The sequence below is a fragment of the Empidonax traillii genome, unplaced genomic scaffold (assembly GCF_003031625.1).
Source record: "Empidonax traillii isolate 1590-97213 ecotype Southwest subspecies unplaced genomic scaffold, ASM303162v1 scaffold12:size2584012, whole genome shotgun sequence".
NCBI lineage: Eukaryota > Metazoa > Chordata > Aves > Passeriformes > Tyrannidae > Empidonax > Empidonax traillii.
This window is the reverse complement of record NW_020955205.1, coordinates 1,496,733-1,518,364: the sequence shown is the minus strand read 5'-3', so window position 1 is coordinate 1,518,364 and position 21,632 is coordinate 1,496,733. Positions and strand designations below refer to the sequence as shown.

The window sequence follows — 21,632 nt, the reverse complement described above, 5'->3', positions numbered from 1 at the left end:
AGGGGAGGGTTTATATGAGATATTAGGAGAAATTCTTCACTGAAAGGGTGGTCAGGCATCGGAAGGGGCCACCCTTTGGAAGGGGCTGGTGGAGGAGTCACCATCCCTGGAATTGTTCAGAAAACGTGTGGAAATCACACTGGAGAACATGGTTTAGTGCTGTAACTCCTCCCTTCCACCACAGATCGCTGTGTCCCTGTGCCCCCTTCCCCTGTGGGGAGGATGGTGATGGAGCAGCCTTTCCTGGTGCTTGGCATCCGTGCTGCCCCTGGCAGCTCAGACAGGACTGAGCAGCAGCCTCGGGCAAACCACGAACATTTGTCACCTGCAGCAAGGCAAAAAGGGTTGCCCAGAACAGCCTTTGGAAATATTTTAATTATCCTGGTTGATCTGGCAATCAACTAACTTGAGGTAAAGATCACAAGTGGAGACAAAGTCTAAGGGGAATTTTACGCTTGGAGTCAAATTTCAGTGAGGTTTTTGAAGCGTTTCTAATTGGGATGGTTTAGCAGCCATCGCCAAACCTCCCCGAATCCAAACAGTTGTGGTGTTCGTGGAAGGCAAATCAGCCCCGCAGCTCCAGCACAGCACTGAGAGGTGGGGGAACACGGGGCCTATAAAAGAACCAGCCCAACCACCAAGGTCGTTCTGAGCAGCTTTATAGTCAGAAAACTCCTTAAATGGACTGTAAATCAAAAAATGCAATTTATTTTTTTTTGTTTCTCCAGACTTCCCAGTGAAGGATGAGCCCGGCTGCACTCAGACTGAGCCAGCCTTGCCAGCCAAAGCAGATTCTTCATCCCTGCTTCCAAGCAGCACGGGCTTAAACAACTGGTGTCAGAGTGGGGTGTCTCTGCAGTCCTGGCCACGAAGAGAGGTGATTATTCCTCCCTCATAATTCCATTTCCCGGAGAGGCGTGCACCTTCCTCTGTTCTGTCGACATGTGCTGCTGGAGAGATTCATTTCAGTAATAAGGTCTTTGCAGTGGAACTCAACAAAAATGAGGGGGCAAGTTTATTAATTATATATTTTACAGTTAATGAAAGATAATATTTAACAGAAGTAATTGCAGGCGTCTGCCTTGATGGCACAATTAATTTCCAGTAATAAACGGGTTGTGTGTCCCTTTGTTGGACTGATCAGTTATAGAGACAAATCCTGCCTCGTGCTAAGCCCCTCTTATCTCTTCCCATTTGCAGGAGATGAAACGTCCTGTTTGGAGCACAGGGAAGGGGCTGGAGCTGGGCTGCCATCTCCACAACTGAAAAACTACAGTGAAATCAGAGTTCTTTGTTCATCTTTCATTGCCTGCTTTGAGGAAAACAGTGATCAGGAGATGAGACATGAGCCTTGAGGTGAGTGCACATCCCACCCCCCAGCTCTGCCAGCACACTCAGCTGGGCCTGCTCTCCCTTCCTGGCTGTCCCTGCTCTGAGAGGCAGAGAAACTTTGTTCTGCAGGACTCAGGTATTCACCCCTCCAGCTGCTTCTGAGCAGTCTCTTCCATCTCTGCTGAAGTGCCATGTAGGAGCACTTATCACCCATCTCAGCTTGCGCTCAAGCTGTTCCCAACACCTGGGCATGGATATACCTGAGCTGTCCATGTGGTGCTTGCCAGGCTGTCGGACCACAGGCCCCTTTGGGATCTGACACAAAGGGTGCCTCGTGTGCCCTGAAGTCTGGAGAGCGGGAAAGTTTGTTCTGCACTGTCACTGGTAGTGTTTCTGTTCTCCTAACACCTTTCCAACAGGTTGGTAGGTTCTACCTCACGTAGGTGTCCATCCGTCATTATATTCCTCCTACCTGAGGTACACGCCGAGCCTGTGACACAGTTGAGTGATTTTTATTCCCTCCACTTGAGGGAAGTATCTTACAACGTTTTGAACTGGTCCTCTGTGATTGACTCCTGCCACCTATTTCTGAAATGCAGCCAACAAGGTAAAAGAACATTTAGAAAAGTTAATTGATCCATTTAGGACAGGAAGTGAACCCAGAAGTTGGATAAAACACTGCAAACAGCCAAACCCAGCAAGGCTGCTCAAACCAGAGCCATCCTGTGAGAGTGTGATGTTCCTTCCTGTTTTCTATTTTGCTGCAGAAACTGTTGGTGCAGTTGGTGGGTTCTCCCCGTGGGGCTCACTGCAAAGGAGTGAGCTCTGCACACCTCCAACAAGGTCCTTCCTGTGGAAGAGGTGATGGGAGCTGCTCAGGGAGGTGTTTATCCTAAGGCATGCCCACAGGGATCAGGGTTAGGTTCAGACTGCTTCGGTGTCTTCATTAATGAGCTGAAAGAGGGGTAAGCAGCGTGTTAATGACATGGAGGATGAATCCAAGAGGGAACAATGCCAAGGGCCAGGGGAGGTCACTGGTTCCAGCCCAGGAGTGAGCAGGGCTGGGCTGTGTCTGCCACAGGCTCAGTCTGGCTTCACACTGGCCTGGTTTGGTGAGTAAAATGCAGAGCTGGGGCTGAGTCTGGGCAGCCAGAGCAGCGGGTTGGGTTTGTGAGGGCAGCTGTTCAGCTGAGTGTTGGCTGCTCTGCTTTAAGCCCCAGGTTTTCTGCAGACCCATCTTGTAAATATTTAAGCACACGAGTAACGAGGCTGGGTGGGGGTTTGCAGGCACGGGGAGGGGGGAGCAGAGGGTGTGTGAGCTGCATGTCTGTCTCTCTCGTGTCTGCACCCGTGTGTGCACGTCTGCCAATACCTTCCAGAGAGATTTTCATCCAGAATGCTCTGACAGCCTTTCAGGCATCAATCACACAGCACTGCAATCCCCCTGCAAGGTCAGGGAGTGCTGCCAGCCCGTGCAGCCACGCTCCTCCGGCAGCAAGAGGTTGTGCCTGAGCAAGGAGGGATGGGCAGAGGGGTAGTGGCTCCTGCAAGTGTGTGCACTGCCTGCAGTCAGAGCTTTCCTGATTCCCAGAGCCAGGGATGGGATCCAGGTCTCCTGAATCCCCGCTCCCCACCTTGACCACTGGAAACACTTCCTGTCCGCAGAAACCTCGCCGTGAAACCACCCGCCGGAGCAGGGCTTTGTAGTCTGGCAGGGAGAGCACAGGCCCTGCTCTACCCGATCCGCAGGCGCATTTTTGGGGTTGCGTGTTTACTGAAATCTTGGCTTTGCTGGTCTGGGGAGAATAAAAGTTGATTGTTCAGCAGCCAGGGCTCGGCGTCGCCCTGCCCGTACGTGTAGCTGCTCTGCACAGCCACCCCAGGCCAGAGGGGATGTTTGTGGGGCCGCAGCTGCCCGTGTGAGCAGCCTTGTCTCTGCTCTGTGGTAAACACAGCTCTGGTTACCTGCTCTCACTGGAGCCTTTCTGGCTTCTCCAAGCCTTCCCTCGGCCGCCTTGGCTTCAGGGCCTCGTGATAGCTGGATTGATTTATTTATTTAATAATAGAACTTAAAGAAGGGGTTGTTTTCCAGATCGCTCCGGCCCAGGCAGTCAGTGGCTGTCTCTGTGGAGCAGGTCAGGATGGGGTTAGTGTGGAGGGAAGCAGGACTGCCTGGTGAGCCTCAATTGCCAATCCCACTATTCCTTCTGCCCCTCAGCCTTCTCCCTGTAGCCCCTCTCCTCCTGCACTGGCAGGAAAGTTCCCAGTGCTGTGCAGGCTGTCCAGACTCTGCCGTCTCAGGATGTGGCAGGGATTGAAAGGAACTTCACAGCCCAAGGCTACAAACGGGACAATATGACAGTAGAGAGAAGATGACAGAACACAAGGAGTGGGCCTTCCATTGGTTATTTATCCCATGTAGGTCCCTACAGGTGTCACAGCATGTGCTTGCTGTCTCTCACCCTCTTTTGTGAGGGGCAATGACATTGTCCCCATTGGGCTTAGCAGTGTTGTCTCTTTGTTCCCATGGCTGGGAAGCAACTGCACTCTTGTGGATGATGGAATAGTCAGCGTTTTAAACAAAAGTCGGAGGTCTGTGCTCTGAGGCATCTGCTGCTCCTTATCTGAAGGCAGTTAACTCCTGGCTGGGGTGGGAAAGGGTTTCCCTGCTCCCAGCTCCGCAGGCAGTGCCCACAAGCCGAATGGGTCACTGTGCTGCTTTAGGTGTGTGAGCTCTGCCTGGCAACTCTGCCTGGGGCAGAGGTCATTCCAACCTCCCCATCACCGATGCTCTCCTGGCTGTGGGTTTTACAGCTGGAAAAGGAAACTCCATGGCTCTCTGACCTTGGCTGGGCACAGTGTTCAGGTGCATCCTAAAGACTCCACGTTCCAAGAGGCTGGAGTCTGTCACAGCACAGCTCTGCCTCAGGGGGGTCATTTCCCTGAAGGTTTGGCTCTTCCTTCAGGAGTAAATCTGCGTCTTCCCACTCTGCCTATAAAACTGATAACACCGAGATTGCTTTACACATCAGCAACAGAACAGAGACAGCAGAGGCAATCAGGACCCAAAATAATTATGTTTATCATCTATAATCATCACACAGAGTCTAACAGCACATTAGCACTTCCAGCAGGCAGCTCTCAGCAACACAGGAATGCAGGCAGCGTTTTTTGAGGATGCACTGAGTGTTTTAAAGGATACCAGCCATGGCTGAACGTGCCCTGGGGGATCCTCTGGGCTGCCAGCACCCCCTGCTATTGATGTGTAGGGAACAAGGGCAGGTCCAGTGCTGAACCCCTCTCTGTAAAGCCTTACTGGGTGTAGTTTCCAGAGTCAGGCTGTGGAAACAACAACTCAGCCCCTTTCTCACTGATCCTGGGGATTTGGAAGGTGTAACCTGGAAGAGCCCACAGCTGCTCGAACCCCTCTGCATGGAAGGGATTATTCCAGGGGAACTCTGATGTTTCCCCTTGTGATGCTGTCTCTGCTCCCTGTTTTCCTGCCAGCCCTAGAATACAGAAGCCTGAGCAAGGACTTTAGGGCTGAGCTCCCTGCTGGCAGAACTGTCCTCCTCTGTGATGCTGCACAGTCTGGGGGTGCAGGGCTAGAAACGTCCAAGAAAATCCAGTGATCTCAGTTCAGGTCAGGTCCCTGCAAAAAACATTGGCAAGCAGCAAAACCCAACATTCTTCACTCCATATCCCCCAGCTTGGTCCTCTCTCTCCACTGTTAGGGAGAGCCAGGTTTGCAGCAGGGGAGAACAGGCCAGAGAAGGTCTTGGCCAAAAGGAGAACAGTCAGTTGGTGCATTTATCCATTGGGTGGAAGGTCTCAGTAACTGCTTGGAAGGGAAGGTCTTAGAGCCAGATTTGTGTGTGGAATTAGTTGGAATCCCATCAAAAGCCTGTGACGCTTCATCTCTTCCGCAGAACATCTGAGCTGCTGCACATTTATTTATTCTGATGTCTTTGGTTATAAAGTGGCTTTCTAAACCCCTTGTTTTCCATTATGGTCTCCAGATGAGGGTGTAAAATCCCTTCTCACAGGATGCCAATCCTGAGGTGTCTCAGGGTGTAAGGGAGGGATAGTTCCCATCCTCTCTGTGTCTGTCAGTGGGAAATGGTGTTTCTCCTGCAGACACCACCCCACTGCCAAGAACTCCACTTTAGCAAGGCTCGAAGGAGCTGCTTTCAGACCTGGAAGGGTTTTTTTAGAGCCAAACCTTGATGTAAATGCAAGCCAATCAGGCTTTCACTCCAGCACTTCACTTTTCCTGCAGATTGCTTTTCCAGGGTCACCCTCTGGCTTATCTGCAGGACTGTGGGAATGCTGTAGACAGGAGCTGTTCTCCTGTATCTAAAGACAACCAGCTCAGGGTGTGAGCCAGACAGATCTGTGGTGTGGGTACCCCGTGCCAGGGAGCTGAGGAGGGGGCTGAGCTCCATGGAGTGCTGCAGGCCTGGCCAGAGCAGCCCTGCTGTTCCCTGTGCAGCTCCCCTGCTGTGTCAGGGATGTGCAGTCCTACAGTCAGAGGATAATGGGGGGTGAAAGGAGCCTCAGGGAGTCTTCAGAGCCAGCTTCAAAGTGAGGTCCAGTTGGTCTGGACATCATCCAGTCAGCTTTTGTGTCTCTTCAAGGGCAGGGATTGTTCTGCCTCTCTGAGCCCCTGTCCCAGATAATTGGGTTTTCCTGGAGCTGAGTGCTCAGTAGCTGAGAGTGGTCTTTTCCAAAATCTTTGCCCTTTTCTGTGCTGGCAGAAGCTCTGCTTGCAAAGACTGAACACCCCCCAGGCTTCCCCTGTGCTCCCAGAGCTCCTCCAGGCCCTTCATGGGCTTTTCCAAGTGCAGAAAGGCTGATGCTGGTTCCCATCCCAGGGTGTACCCAGGGTGGGTTAGAAATGCATATTAGAACCAGAACATCACAGTAAATGTGCAGCAGCTCAGATGTTTTGCTGAAGAGATGAAGTGTCACAGGCTTTTGATGGGATTCCAACTAATTCCACACACAAACCCAGCTCTGAGATCTCTCCTTCCAAGCAGACTGTTACAATGCACTTGGGCCAGCCTACACCACCCCTGGATGCCCTGGCCCAGCTCAGGCAGCCTGGGAAGACAGTGGGACCAGCATAGCCAGGGGCCTGAATGTCCCTCCCACGGCCCTGCAGAGGAGGAAAAGGAACAGAAGAGGAAGGTGCCAAACCAGGGATGCAGCTGAGGGAGCTCCTGTGGTCAACCCTGAGCAGGAGAACTGGAAAACCAAGCTCTGGGGTTTGGAACTGTAGCAGGAAGAAGGAGGAGGCTTGCCCTGGAGAGCTCCTACCAAAGTGTGAGACTTGGTGGAGGGGAGCAGAGGAGCAGAGACGGGATCCTGACCGTGATCTGTCAAACTTGCCGCAGAGTCACAGCAAAAGGAGATTTTGAAGAAGACAAGCGAGGAGCTTTGTGGGTGTTTTTCCCTGCTAGAAGCATGAATAAAGAAAAGCACGGCAGTGCTTCCTTGGAAATCTGGTGGGTGGACTGGTGCTATGAGCTGATGGAAGGTGGGGGCTGATCCTTCACAGTGAATGGAAGGTGACAGATGGGGAGAGGCAAGGCCAGGCCTTCAGCACTGGTATAATTAACTTACTCCTGAGAACATCGGGATGGGCTTTTTTCCTGATATGATAGAGAAAAGAGGGGATATTGGATTGAGAGTAAGGGGATAATGGGAACTGTAGAGGTGAATTTGGTTGGCTCTCTGTTCCTGAGACACTTGAAGCAAAGACTCTGCGGGCTCCAAGAGCAGAGGGAGGGCATGGACTCGCTGGGCTGCATCCCCTGGGGTGCCCCCTCCGAGCTTCATCCATGGCCCTGGGCTCTGGGTTTGGAGGAGGAGGTGAGGAGCCAAGGCCCCTTCCCACACCCCTGCCTTTCCCCCATGAGCCTTTTCCCCTGCACACTAACGAGTCTGAGCTACTTCATTGTGCCTCTGTAATTGTGCTTTTAATTATGCTGTGTGTCTACCACCATCTGTTGTGCTCTTTTCAGAATCTGTTTCAGTTCTGATACCCCCTTTTGAGATGAAGGGACCACGGGTGCCCACAGTATCCAAGGTGTGGATGAATCATAGATTTTTCTGTTCTGTTTTCTGCTTTCCAAATGATTCATTCCACTTGATCTGTTTCTCGGTGGTTGCTGAGCCTTGAGCTGACATTTTCATGGTACTGACAGCTTTATGTGGAAAAATGAGGGCCCACCAGGAGGAGTGAAAGTGGTGTCTGTTGGAGAAAAAAATCCTGATCTTTTCAAGAGGAGTTTATTTAGCTGAGGAATATCACAGGACACTGAAAGGAGAGGTTACAGTGACTCCCAGTGTGGATGTCACTTGGGAGAGAGGCCATTGGGAAGTCACTGGGGTTGGGAAGATGCTGTGACTTGCCAACAGATGGATAAGAGGGGCATGGCAGATCTCCTGCTTGGGCAGGGCTGCGAGGGAGAAGGGATTTGAGCCAGGAGAGGGAGCTGGAAAGGCTCCAACTTGAGTAAAGGACGTGATGAGAAGCAAAACAAGAGGTTAATGAGCCAGAGAGCTTGTTAGGAAGGGAAGGCAACTGCAAGTTTGGGCAGAGGATGTCCAGCAACATCTGGGAGGGGGTGACATCCAGGGGTTGCAGGGAAGTGGGGCTGCACAGAGGGAGCAGCAGCATCCCAGGCTCCCTGTCCCAGTTCAGTTGCACACCAGAGGGAATGGCTGGAGCTGTGCCAGGGCAGGGTCAGGTTGGATCTCAGGAAGAGGTTCTTCCCCCGGAGGGTGGTTGGCACTGAAAGGCTCCCCAGGGCAGTGGGCACAGCACCAAGGCTGACAGAGCTCAAGGAACGCTTGGACAGCACTCTCAGGCACAAGGTGGGATGGCTGGGTGTCTGTGCAGGGCCAGGAGTTGGACTTGATGATCCCTTTGGGTCCTTCCAGCTCAGCATATTCCATGATTCTCTGAAGTTAAGCTTGTGGATCAGATGGTCCTGCTTGCCCAGACCTGGGAGCCCAAGAGGGAACATTTGTCCTGGAGGGTGAGAGCAGAGAAGAAAATGCAGCATTTGTTGGGTGAGAGGACCAGGCTTAATGTTGGTATATTTGGCGTAGGATAAACGTGGCTCAAACCACGGGCTGGAGTCCTGCAGGAACAGTGACCACAGCTGGAGGAAGACCAGGAGGTGAAAACCTGCAAGTGCCCTGTTCTAATTTGCAGAATTAGGCAATAGAACTGTGTCTGGGGCAGCAATTTAAGTATTTCTGGCACCTTTAGGCAGTGTAAGGAGCATCATCTTCCTCACAGGGAGCCATTAAGGCTGGGTGGTTGCCTCTTTGTCCTGTCTGCCCTTGCCCTGGCTCCTTTCTGTGGTGTGCAGGGGTGTTCTGGGCTGTCCCATGTGCTATGTCAGGCTGTGATCCAGGCACACCTCGTTCTCAGCGGGGTGAGTTCTGTGTCTGCACTCTTTTCTCTGTTACTCCGTGGGCCCAGGAAGCCATCCTGGACACCCAGCCGGGTGTGTGTGCCCAGTGCTGGCTGTGAATCACTGCCCTGCACGCTCTGTGCTCCCAGACCACGCTGCAGCTGGGGCTCTGATTTGGGTTTGGGTGTGGGGAAGCCAAGGCTGGATGGGTATCATACATCATGCCAGACCATCAGTACCCTCAGACAAGTCTTATTCCACCCCTGACCACGGAGATCATCCCCTGACTTGTGGCAGCTGCTCCTCATCTTATCTTCTGAGCATCTTTAAAGGATATTTTGGACTGTCTTGATGTGATTTCCTAATGCCCTTTCTGCCCTTTCTCTTCCCTCTGGGCCTGACAACTTGATGCCTTGGTGTCCCCCATTGTCACTGCTCACATGGGGAGCAGTGAAAAGAAACACCTGAGCTTTGGTTTGCTGTCTCTGTTCCAACAAAATCACTCACAGATCAGTTCAAGGGCTCTCTCTGTTATTCTTGCATTCAGTTCCTTTCCAGTCTCCTCCTGTACCTGCAGGGTGAGCTGCAAAGCACCAGTCACGGGGCAGGACTGTAAATGAGGTTCCTTCAAAAACTGGTTCTATTTAGCTCAAGGCCGTAATGGGGAAACTAACTGTATTTCCACTTTCTATCAGTCCCTGGAGCTGGGCTGTGGGCAAGAGGTGTTGGGATCCCAACAGGTCCCTAATTAATTACCAGCCCCCCTGTCTTTGCTGGCAGGGCAGGGCCTTCCTGCGCCACCTCGAGAGGGTTAATTAGGGTGGCAGCCAAGGAGAGGCTCCATTTCAGTGGCAATCCCTTAACATTCCCCCTGGCTTTATTCCTCACAGGCATGTCTTGGCATTGTGGGGGGAAGCCAAGACTGAACATATGGCTGATTGCCGAGCTGTGACCTTCCCAGAGCAGGGCAAAGCCAAGTGGCTGGAATTTCCTTCAAGTGCCACTCAAGAGCCTCCCTGATGCCACAGAAAGCCTCTGTGACATTTCTGGGACAACAAACCCATGGCCCAAGTGCCAGCAGCTGCTGTTTCCTCATGTTCCTCCTTACTCTACACCACGGACAGCTCAGGGACATCGGATGGTGCAGCACTGTGGGCTCAGTGCTTAGAGGTGGTGAACAGCAGCACAGCTCCAGGGGTGCTCCCTGGTGGGGCCTTGCATGGCTCTGGGAATCCAGGGGACTGCAAGATAATGGATTAGGATCCCTGAAGGCAAGATCTGTTGGGATCTTACCTGTCATCAAACGAGCAAGCACGTTTGGGGTGAGGTGTTGTAGTTCAGCAACTCTCCAGCCATTCTGGGAGTGAAATCTACAGCTGGCTAGCCTGAGAGAGACCTTAGCTAAGCAAAATGTAAATGCTCACAGTGCCTTGCCAAGATCTGAGTGGGAAGAAACTTCCTTGGAAGAGGATTTCCCCTCTTCTCCCAAGGAGTCCCCAGCTGCTGAATGTGCTTTGTTGCCATGGCCTCGTGGCTGGGATTTACTTTTCTCAAGACCTTGAAATCCAGCTCCTTGTGGAGCTTGATGCAGCCTGTCTTCAGGAATGCAGCTGTTTGCTCCTTCTCTGGAATCAGAAAAGATTTCTGCTTTCTTTCCTTCTGCTCTGCAATGACCTAATTACTTGACTTCCCATTGCAGCCTCATCCTGCGGCACTTGCCAAAGAGCTCCTCAAACCTCCCGGCCCTGGCGCTGCAGGAGGCGGATTATTAATCTCTCTGTGCTCAAGGTTACAGGAGATGTTTCCTCCTCTCGTGGAGTAGCAACTCTTCCAGACAAATCTTTAGCCTTTCCTTTCAACATCAACCCACAGGCAGCTGGGAGGACATTGGAGGGATGATGCTCATTCCAAGGCGGTGCAAGCTCTTTACATACAGGTCCTCCAGGCTGCGCTGGGATATCACATACTTGGCATCACTTGATCCGTTCAGTCTTGGGATGACTGGGGGAGTGTCTGGTCTCCCTCCTTCCTTGACAAAATAAGGCCCATAAATAGCCAATATTCCTCTTGTGGCAGGGAGACTGGTGCACACAGTGGGTGGCAAAGGCTAATGCAGATGAAGTATATCCACTCTGGCTGTGGTTTCCCAAATATGTGATGCCCTGGAGATGTGGTAGTGCTGGAGCAGGAGGGGAATGTGAGAGGTGGTTAAACCGCCGTGTCCTGCACTAGGATTTCACTCGTGTGCCTGTGCTGCATGTGGGGAACAGCTGCTCTGCTCCACCGGAATGCAGCATCCAGCAGGAGTGTCCCAGGCACTACCTCCCTTCTCTGGGGGGTTGTGTGAGGGCAAAGTGCTGCCTGTGGGACAAGGACAAACAGTGGGTCTAAACCCACTAGACCCCCTAGTGACCCCACGTCAGGAGATCCTTTGGAGTGAGCAAAGCAAATTTGCAACAATGTCTAAGGAGAAGGAATAGGAATTGAGCAGGAGATGTTGGAAGGGTCTGGGAAGTTGCTGTCCAAGTCAAGGGGATTGGGTGTGACCAGTGCTGGAAAAGAGATCCAGGAGGTGAGTAGGGAAGGAGACAGGCGAGGTGGTTTGGAGTCACCCCTTCCTTCCTTGAGCAGTTCTGCCACTGCCACTGCTGCTCCTGCAGCACCACCATCCCGGGACCTCCAGGGCTGTCCCCTGCCCTGTGCAGCCCTTTGGCTGGAGAGCAGCACCCTGCTCCCCCATCCCACCCTGCACCCGTGGGACTGTGTGTGTCCATCGTCCCGGAGCTGCTGGCACCCAGCACGTGCCTCAGCTCTGGGGCAGCAGCTGGCAAATCCATTTGCTCAGCAGGTGTGTTCTTGCATTCACTGGAAGAATAGGCTTTTTGGAAGAGAGGGGGAAGAGAACAAGGAAAACCTGGAGGGGGGCAGGAGGGAAGTAGATGAGAGGGAAAAGGCAGCGAATGACTGGAAGAATTAGAGATGGAGTGTGGAAAGGACTGCGTGTCCCCCGTTGCTCTGAGCACTCAGCAGATCCTGTGGTGTGTCTGCTTTATTACTGACAGAGTTCTCCCTTCTGTCGGCTTGTTTCCTAATTGCTGGTCTTGTAAACTGCTTGATTTATGGCTCTGTTCATCAGTCCTGGCCCTCGGGTATAACATGCTTTTCCTTCCAGGCTGGGAAGTGAATAACGAATTAACAGCCCGCCGTAGGTTCAATGAGGAGCTGAGCATTCAGGGATCTGTACAGGGATGCACGTGCCAAATGGAGCTGCTTTCATTTTGACTTCTCATTCACGGAGGGGATTCAGGCAGTGCTCCCCCAGGGCAGCAGCAGCGTTGTGGCTGCTGGAGCCTTTGAAGTGCCCCGCGAGAGGAGCCACCGAGGAGCGGTTTCGCTGTTGGTTTGCACAGAGAGCTCAATCTGCTCCCTCCCACGGGCTGCCATTGTGTGCCACATGTTTGTCTTGGACAGACTTCCTTTCAGAACAGCCCAGGGATGAGGATGAGGATGAAGTCAGAGAACAAAGGGCCATGCTGAGCTGGAGCTGTGTCCCCAGTGTTTGGGCAGCCATCAGCCAGCCCCTGGCTGTCACCCCACGAAGGTGTTTATCCTAAACCCTGGAAAAGAGTCCCTACAGTCAGTGCAGCTTCAATCTTCATGGAGGGACCCGAGTACCTCTGCTCCCACAGCCCTTGATGGCAGCCAGTGCCTTCCATGCAGCTCTGATCCTCGTGGCTACATGGTTGGTGGAGCATCCAGGCCTTGGAATGATTAGGTTTGCCCAGCCAGAAGGTTGTGAGGATGGGAGCTTCCTTGAGTGGTCGCAGCACCAAGCCTGTCTGAGTTCAGGAAGTTTGGACCGTGCTCTCGGGCACATGGTGGGATTGTTGGGTGGGTCCTGCACTGGGCCAGGAGTTGATGATCCTGATGGGTCCCTTCCAGCTCAGCACATTCCGTGACTGTATGATTGCATGTGGCTATTCTTGACCAGTTCACGGGGCTGTGGTCAGGAAGTCACGTCATGCCCCTCCAGCAGCTCTGCACCACCGGACACCCTGTGGCAAACACTTCATGAGAAAGAAAATTACTCTACAACAACACCTTTGTGAAGGAAGAAAAGTCTTATAAAGAACAGAGAAACTACTGCAGCAGTGTGGGAGCTGTTCTGTGAGTGCAGTGCTCTGCAAGCGTGAGCTCAGGGCCCTCAGGTCTCCAGCAGATAAAGTTTAAGCTGACAAGTCCCCTCAGGACATATAGCTCTGCCATCCTGGCCTTGGACAGCCCCTCAGGATGCTGTTCTGCCTCTGAGCTGCTTCATGGCTGTCTGTGGCAGGTGATCTGATCTGCCTGAAAGGGGGAGCTCAGGAAAAAGGCTTTGTGCCCTCTGCACACTGCTATAGGATTCAACTCGGCCTCAGGAGGCTGTGAGGGAAGGAGAGAGCCTGGAAAGTCAAGTGGAGCATTAATGTAAGGCCTGCAGCACCTCAGGGGCTGTAAAACTCAGTTAGAGGGAGTTTTTACACACCTGCTTAGTCCTGATCCAGTCCTCACTTGTCTGCAGGAGCTCAGCTGGATGGAGTGTTTTCTTCCAAGAATCCTACAGCAGTGAGAGCTGCTGGTGTCTTCTTTTTTCCTCTTGGGGCATCAAAACAGAAATAAACCAAAGAGTACAGCATTTCTGTCCTCGTGGCATTAGCAGCAGACCTTGATTAGATCATCCCCTGCATTCCATCTCCTGCTCCTCCTTTCCTTGCTGGGTCTGCAGCTGCAGACACCTTTGTCCCTGAGGAGCAGGGAGCGCTGCCTTTGAGCACCATGAGCTGGAAGCATCTTCCCAGCCCCAGCCTGTCCCTGGCTGTGCTGTCCCAAGCAGCCTGAATGCCTCTAGCTCTTGTATCGTGGTGTTCAACTTCTCCCCAGGCTCAAGAACTGCCCAGCCCTTGGGCTGAGCTGGGCCCCCATGTTCATATGCCATATCCACAGAATTCATGGGATCAGATATGACCTCTGTTTTTATTCAAAATCCATGAGTTCTCACCACCACTGCCTCCTTCCAACAAACCTGGCAGGCTGGGACAGGACAGTGGATCTTGGGGTGCAGAGCAAGGAGGGGAGACAGCAGAGTTCCTCAGGGGACATGAGCACCCACGGCCCAGGGCTGCAGTCATTTGGTTCCTCGTGCCATGTAGTCCAGGATCCAGGAGCACGGGGATCAAAATAGATCAAAAGAGCCTCTTGCTTGCATTTCACACATCCTATCACCCAGAATATTAATACTAATCACTAAACTACTCTGAATATGTACTCAAAGTCCAGGTGTTATCACTTCCTGATAAAAGGGCTCGAACTGCTCTTGGTTCAGTGTGAGTGTGCTCACACCCCTGCAGAATACGTGCCACATTTCCTAGGTTGCAGGGCAGGCAGGATGGCTCAGGAACAATCCAGGCAGGAGGTTCAAGGTCCTGGCTGATCATCCACCTGCGGCTGTGAGCCAGCAGCCGAGATCATAGGAGCAATAGTCCAGGATCCACGTTCAGGGTGGCCGGAGGAGGTGCCTGCCCCCTTCCCCTCCCTCCTTGCAGAGGTTGGAGGGGTTTCTAAGCTCGGGTCCAAATCACCTTCTCTGGGTGCTGCTGTAGGTGACAGCACAACACAGGCAGCCTCTTGCCTGACCTGTTCCCACTGCTCACACTGCACAAGAGGCTGGAAATGGGATCAGAGGGAGATGCTTCTCTTTAAACTCGATATTCACGTGGTGAGATCCTCTCTGTCCCCTCTGACCTGTGCCTGCCTGGCTGCCAGTGTGGATCTAAGTGCTGCAGTGTTTAATCACCTTCCAGGCGATTGAGCAGGAGCCGTTCCCAAGCCGTGAGCAGGAATTATCTCGGGCTGGTTGGAGCGGTGTGTGCAGTAACGACTCCATCAGTGAGCGTAGTTGCGTTGCCTGGCTGCAGCTTACAAAAAAGGCTGCTGGTAGGAAGGGGATATCTCACAGCTGAAGGTGTGATGGATGAGCGTCTGTTCCATCTTTAGAACGTTATTTTTTTAAGTTACTGTATTTCAGCGAAAGGTTACGGCCCCTCTGCTGTCAGGGCTCTTCCCGCAGCTCGGGTAAGTGGCTCTGCTCGTGCATGTGTTCTGTGCAGAGCAGAGTCAAGCAGGGCTGTGTGAGGGCCCTGCTGACACTCAGCCCTTGTCGGGGCTCCAAGGGCCTGCCCTGCTCTCATGGTGCTGCCCTGGGGCACTCCCAGCTCAGCAGGAACCTCTGCCCAGCCACTCCGGCCACTCCGCTGCAGCTGCCTTGAAAGGATGGAGCTGAGGAGATTTCAGGGGGTGAGCCCCTGGGTGTGTTCATGAAGCTCAGGAACAGTGTGGATTTTTCGGTCAGAGATCACAACCAGGACTGTGCCCTGGACAGAAGGAGATTCTGGACCTTGTACCAGTTGGGCAAGGAGGCTCTTCCTGGCTCAGTGCTGTGAGAGATGGCTGGTGTCAGAGCTGTGGGGCTGATCTGACCAAGCCTGTGTGTTCCTAGCACAGAGAGCAGGCTGCACACAGCATTTTGGTGGTTATCACCTGGGCCTGAAGCTCTTCCCCACTGCTGAGGTTCATGGTGACTGAATTCAGCTTTGAAGGGCTCCTGAGGTGAGGGGATAAGGATGGTCACAGCCTTCCTCATCAAGCTGCAGTCTCTGGAGGCTCTATGGGTCCAGGATCCCCTGCTGCCCTAAAGAGCACAAAGTGAATACTTCTAAAATGGCCTCAGCTAAGAGGTGTTTGACAGAGGTCTGGGTTGGGAGTGCTCATGGGAAGCAAGCTGGGCTCTGGTCTTCTAAAACCTGTGGGGACTGAAATGTGGGACACCAGCAGTACACTTGTTAATTCCTCGTGTACCCCAATCCATCCATCCCCAAGGACTAGGAGGCAGAAGGGAAGTGTTTACGCACGTGTAGACTATGGGAAAGGACAGCTCCTCCTGGCTGAGCCGGATTAGGGAGCGGTGAGAGGGTACCCTGGCTGGCAGATGGCACAAGGATGGGCTCAGGGAGTGGGTTGTGGCAGAGCTGCTCTTCCCTTGGCAGCACTTGGAGCCTACATCCCTCCTCCCTACCCACATGATGGCTTGCAAGCTAGAGGGAGAATCTGGTGGCAGGCCCCACAAACATTTGGGTGCTTTCCAGATCTCTCCCACTCCTGCAGCAGCTCTCAACTTGAAGCCAAGGACACGGATTAACTCTCAGTCTGCCTCTCTCTCCCCCACAACAGCACATCAGCTGTGCTCTGGCTCTGCACCGGACAGGGATGTGCTTTCCCTGAGCAGGACAAGCAGGTTACTGCCAGCTGACAGGAGACTTCCCTGGCCTCTCCCATTCTGAGCTCTCTTGAGCCAGGGGGGAATGCTGCACTGCTGAGCTTGTGTCTCCGGGTCCTTGGAGACAGTCATGCAGTCCCAGGCTTGTTTGGGTTGGAAAAGACCTTCAAACTCATCCAGTCCAACTTCTTTACACAGAGACCCCATCGCCCCCCCTGCTGGGAAGGGCCCTCGGAGAGTGCTGGTCACCTTCAGACTGCTAAGGTGTGTCTGACCCTGAGCTCAGACAGCCCAGGTCCTTTTAGGTCCAAGAGACTTGTTCCCTAAAGCCAAGCAGCCCAACTCTGGTTCTGTTTCCTGTGTGGAAGCAGAGGCAGCTGGGCAGCTCCCAGGCTGCTGGGCTGGCAAGAGCTGTGCTGCCTGCAGGGCTGGCTGCACCTCCTCCTCCTGACCAGCCTGGGCTGCACAGACACACAGGGCAGGGGGTGATCTGAGATGATCCCTCTCTCTGGTGACCACCAGCAGGTCCCCAGCAAGCAGAGCCCCATATGCTGCAGGTGGAGACAATCCCCTTCCCCACTGGCATTGCTGCTGGGGGATGTAAAGTCCTGGCAAGGCAGGAGCAGGGAAAGGGAGGTGACTTTTCTCTCTGGCCGCTTTGTTTGTTGTTTAGGTGTGGGGTAGAAGAAAGACTTTGCTGGCTACGTTAAGGAAGTTATTGTTTAGCTGAGGGCTTATTTGTTCTTTTGGAAGAGGATTGTGTTTGCCTTGGGGGGGGATATTGTGCAGTGTCAGTTCATTTTAATTAGTTGCTGTTTCTTTACCTTCACTTCGTTTGGCCAGAGAAGAAGTTTCTGAGAGGAGAATTTTAAGAAGAGAGAGAGAGGAAATAAAACCACATAACAAAGCTCAGATATATGTCTGGGATTTGGGATCTGTGTTCCAAAATTGTCCCTGATATGCACCCGCTTAGCAAGAACAGCTTTTACTGCAGAGGATGTGCCTCCTTACTTTACCTCTCTTCCTGTCCTCTCCATCCACTTTAGGGATGCATGAGGGAAGGCTCTGTATGCCTGTGGTGGGATTCATGGCCATATGGAGATGAGCTGGAGGTACAATAGCCCATCTCCCAGGAGAAGAGGCCTGGACCAGCAGCCGTTTGGCCCAGATGTCTGGGAGGGCTGTCTCTCTTCCTCTTTTATGAGGGCACCTGATCATTTTCTTTCAGTCCTTCTGATCCTGAGGTCGAGTAGGATAAGCTGCAGGACGGCTGCTGAGCAGGGGGATGTGTCATGTCACTGGCTCTATTTAGGCATCTGTTTATCTGACTTCGGTGAGAATGAGACATTAAACAGGAGTCAGTTCCAGGACAGATCATTCCCTCCCCTCCTTTCGTATCCATCCTCTTTCCTATCCCATTTTCCTCTCACAGCCTCGTGGGGAGGGCAGGGGGAGTGCTCCCCTGTCTCTTGTCCCTCCCGTGTCTCCAGGTTGCAGCTGCTCGAGGATTGGGGCCCTTTCAGCTCCGGCTCCGTCCCCCTCTTCCCCCCGAGCCGAAGGTGACGACAGCCGGGGAGCAGGGACAGGCAGCTGGGGCTGGCAGCTTACAGGTCAGGGCAGGGCTTGCTTTTGTGCAGGCCATAAGGAAGGGAGCCCTCCTGGTACAAAGAGAGTTAAAAACGTCTCCATCAAAGCGCTCCGGGCCGCGCAGAGCTCCCAGCCCACATTTCCCGGCTGGCGGCCCAGCCGGCTGCCCTGGAGGGAGCTGGGTGCCTTCTGTCCCCTCCATTCTCTCCGAGGGCACCTCCCGCTGCTCGGGCTGAGTGAGCCGGGGGTCACTCCCACTTCAAGCCTTGTTCTTCCCTTCCCGTTCCAGCTCCTTAAACAACAGAGGTGTTGAGGGGATTTATACCTCTGCCTGGTAACAAGACAGATCAGCGAGACGCTGTCACGGTTTTGTGAGAGCTCCATAGATTTTTATTGCTTTCCAGTCCTTGGGTTCCCAACCTTCCTTTGGCTTGTAAATTGCCCACAAAATGCAGACACAGTTCCTATTCTGTGAGTCCCTTTGATGATTTTATTTATATCTCTGGCTTTGTCTTGTCTTTTATTACAGGGAGACTGCAATTAATTATTATCCCATCAGCTTCTATTTAGCCTGACAGTACAATGCAGCCCACGGTGTCCAACCTTGCCCTGCCCCTGTGTGCACGAGCAGGACACTATTCTGGGGAGGAACAAAGGCCCTGGCAGCTTCAGAAAGGGACGTGCTGCTAAAGGGCAGCTCGAGACACTTCAATAGCACCAGCAGGGCAGTTGTGACAGAGCTAAAGTGACCAGACAGCCCAATTTAGTTGTGATGCTCCCGATTTTATCTTCTCATCCGAAGCTTATTTTCGGCTGTCGCTCTTAGAGTGTGTTTGAGCAGAGAAGGGGCTCCTGTATCTTTTATTCCACATCTCTGATTGACCAGATATTTTCATTTTTTAGCCTTTTCTTTTGTTCATAAAACAGAAATTGCACCTGGAAGGTCTATAAAACAGCCCCTGCCTGTGCAGTGTGGGCAGAGCCTCAGTGAGGAGTCAGGAGGTGCCCATGCTGAGAAGGAAGCAGCAGCCCAGAGCTATCGTAGATCTTGGGAACACTTGCCTGGGGAGCAGACGGAAAGATCTGGGAGTGTTTGGGCAGTTCACCACTTAGAGGACACCTGGTCAAGCTCAGGCAAAGAGGGAGGGATGGGTCTGTAGCGGGAGGACGAGAATGGCCTGAAAGTACAAGGGATGTTCAACGTATGTGCTGGGAAAGTGGTAAGAATAGCAGATTTCCTGGGCTGGAGAGGGGAGAGTGTACAGGGCTGGAGCTTCTTAGGAGCAGTTTTGGGTGCATTTCTGGCTTGTTCTGTGTGTATGTGTCACAAAGAGGTGCTTCCAGGCACAACCCTGAAATAATAATGACTAAAGACCTCAAGAACAAACGTCTGTTAGACAGGGAAAAATCTGATGGCAATTTCAGGGCTCATTTCCTATCCAGTCTTTGGTTCTGTACAGGGAATATCAGTTTTCTTTACTGGCCATCCTGTCACTAGAACACCAGCGAAGCTGTTTTCACTCTTCCCTTTTATCTTCAGATCTTGAAGAGGGTTTGTTTGCCCTACATGGATGGCACGGCGCTGATGCCGAGCAGCGCCGGTGATGAGATAAAGGTGTTTTGACAAGAACCAGGTGAGTGGAAGCTGCTGTTAAAGCAAATGTTTGTTCATTTCACTCCTCCTTTTTTCTCTCTGGTTGTTTGATTTGTTCATTTACACCTGATCTTTGCAGCCTTTGGCAGTGCAGCTCTGGGTCTGACCGCTCAAGACTGGCTGCTGACAACTGAGTGGAGCCTCCAAGCCGGTGTCCTTATGAAAATTCCATGTTGTTCTTCTGCACCAGCTCCTCTCCTAAGCAGAGTCCACTCAAAGGAAGCTGGAAAATCGGACTACCATACCCTAAATTCAGAGATGTTTCTCACCACTGCCCTCCACAAATGACAAGTGCTCACTAGCCCACCTGGCTACCAGCCATTGCCTGGTTGGAGTTTCTCATGCAAGGGAATGTAGCCATGGGGCTCTGTGGGAAAGGAAGGGCAGGTCTGAGCAGGGAGGCCAGGCTGGCTCTGCTGCTGCTACAGCCAGAGTGGGAGAGCTGGGAATGGCAGGGCTGAGGTGCTGAGCTGGCTGTAGGAAGTTGGCTCCAGTTTGGGACTGTCTCGGTTCACCCCAGTTAATGAACCCTTCTGAGAGAGCAGATTGGAGCAGTCCTGCTCCCAGGGAGCTGGGAGGGCCTGCATCCCTGTCTTGTGGGAGAGCTGAGTTGGGCTCTGCGTTGCTTCAGTTATTCCCCATCCTTAGACAATGAAGGCAAAGGCAAGAGCAGCCACTCCGTGTCTGATTCCAGGTCTCCCATCTGAATTCCTCCATTAGGTGGGTGAGTGAGCTCTTCTTTCCCCTCCACCCCAGCTGCATTTCTGCATCTATGATTGCTGTGATTAAATGCAACTAAATTCTGCCAGCTCTGAAGCGTGAACTCGGAGGGGTGGTCTTTGCATCAGACATGTAATTACCTGTCTACAAAATTATGAATGTGTGCAATGGAAAAAAGAGGAAAAAGCAAGATCTCTGTCAAACAGGAGAAAGGCTGTCATTTTCCCTGTTATTTTTTAGGTTGTTTTCCTCCATTCACAGCAGTTCTTAACCAGCTGGGAACCTGCTCCAGAGATCAGGCTGCCTGATAAGCTACCCTGTCACTACTGACCCTGGGATCTAGGTAAGGACACAGGACTTTATGTCTGAAAAGCCTGGAAAAAAATCTCAAATCTGCAACATCTTAGCAGCAGGAAAAATCTATTTTCCTGCATAAGAAGAACATCTTATGGTGGCTGAGCACTGAGTGGCAAGCAGAATGGCAATTTTTGTTAAATGCACGTTACTTCAATAATTCATTTTTCTTACTGATCACAGCACGTGGTTGGCTCCGTGTAATTAAAGGAGAAGGGTTCCTGTAGCACTGTCAGAACATCGATGGTGCTGATCGAGAAGAGGCTCTGATTTCCTGGTAGGGTACAGATTATGTGCTAATTAAGGGGTTTACATGGAGTGCTAAGCGTGTCCTGTGCTTGGAAACAGCATCTCCTCGTTTCCTAGAGATCCTTGGATTCGACCAAGGTCCCAAGTTATCAAAGCCTCTGATAATTTTAAATAAGTGCTAAAGGCTTTTGAAGTCAGTGGTGCTCAAGTTTGTGCTGCAGCCTCAGTTACACACGGAATTTGGCAGGATTGAGGCCGCAGGCTGGTCAGGGTTGGATCCTCACTGGAACCTGTTCTTCCTCAAGGATACACTTTATCCCTGGATCCAGCACAGCAGGCTTGAAACGCCTCAGTGCCTGTCACAGTTAACTTTATTTCCTTTTAAACACTTGAAAAGTTTTGGGTTTTTTTTTCCCTGAGAAATTAAATGACAGTATATGTAGGAGGGAAAAAATATCATCTCTGGCTATATTATTTTACTGTGCCAAGCAGTGGGGAGGCCTGACAGAGCATTGCATAGTGGAAAAGGCTTGGTTTTCTGTGCATGCTTTAATGACTGGACCTTTGTTCTACCTCTTAGCTGTGACAATTTAATAACTACTTGACTCCCTTTGCCCTCAGCACGGTGTTGCCTGTAGCTTCATCGCCTTGAAGGACACAGTTGAAATTAAAAGTGTAATTAATGATTCAATTGGTAACATGGGTTACCCAACAGCTGCCTGTGGAGTGGCCTTCGTGAACATCCTTCAATCCCAGAGTGCTTCCCCAGACAAAAACTAGCTTACAGGTGTCGTGTGGTAAGTTCCCAAGGCATGGAATTGTGGAATAGTTTGGGTTGGAGAGACCCTAAAGCTCATCTCATTCCCACCCCCTGCTGTGGGCAGGGACACCTTCCACTATCCCAGGTTGCTCCAAGCCCTGTCCAACCTGGCCTTGGACACTTCCAGGGCTGGGGCAGCCACAGCTTCTCTGGACAACCTGGGCCAGGGCCTCC

The 21,632-nt window shown here is 52.2% G+C and overlaps 1 long non-coding RNA gene across 3 annotated transcripts in view; it reads left to right on the top strand.

The window, feature by feature from the left end:
- The window catches only part of LOC114059916, a 78,126-nt gene that overhangs the window by 40,789 nt on the left and 15,705 nt on the right, over window positions 1-21,632 (top strand). For all 3 annotated transcript variants that reach the window (XR_003571771.1, XR_003571769.1, XR_003571770.1), the window contains exons 4-5: window positions 729-877; window positions 1,201-1,356. This is a non-coding gene — a long non-coding RNA (uncharacterized LOC114059916). The remainder of the gene's footprint in view (window positions 1-728; window positions 878-1,200; window positions 1,357-21,632) is intronic.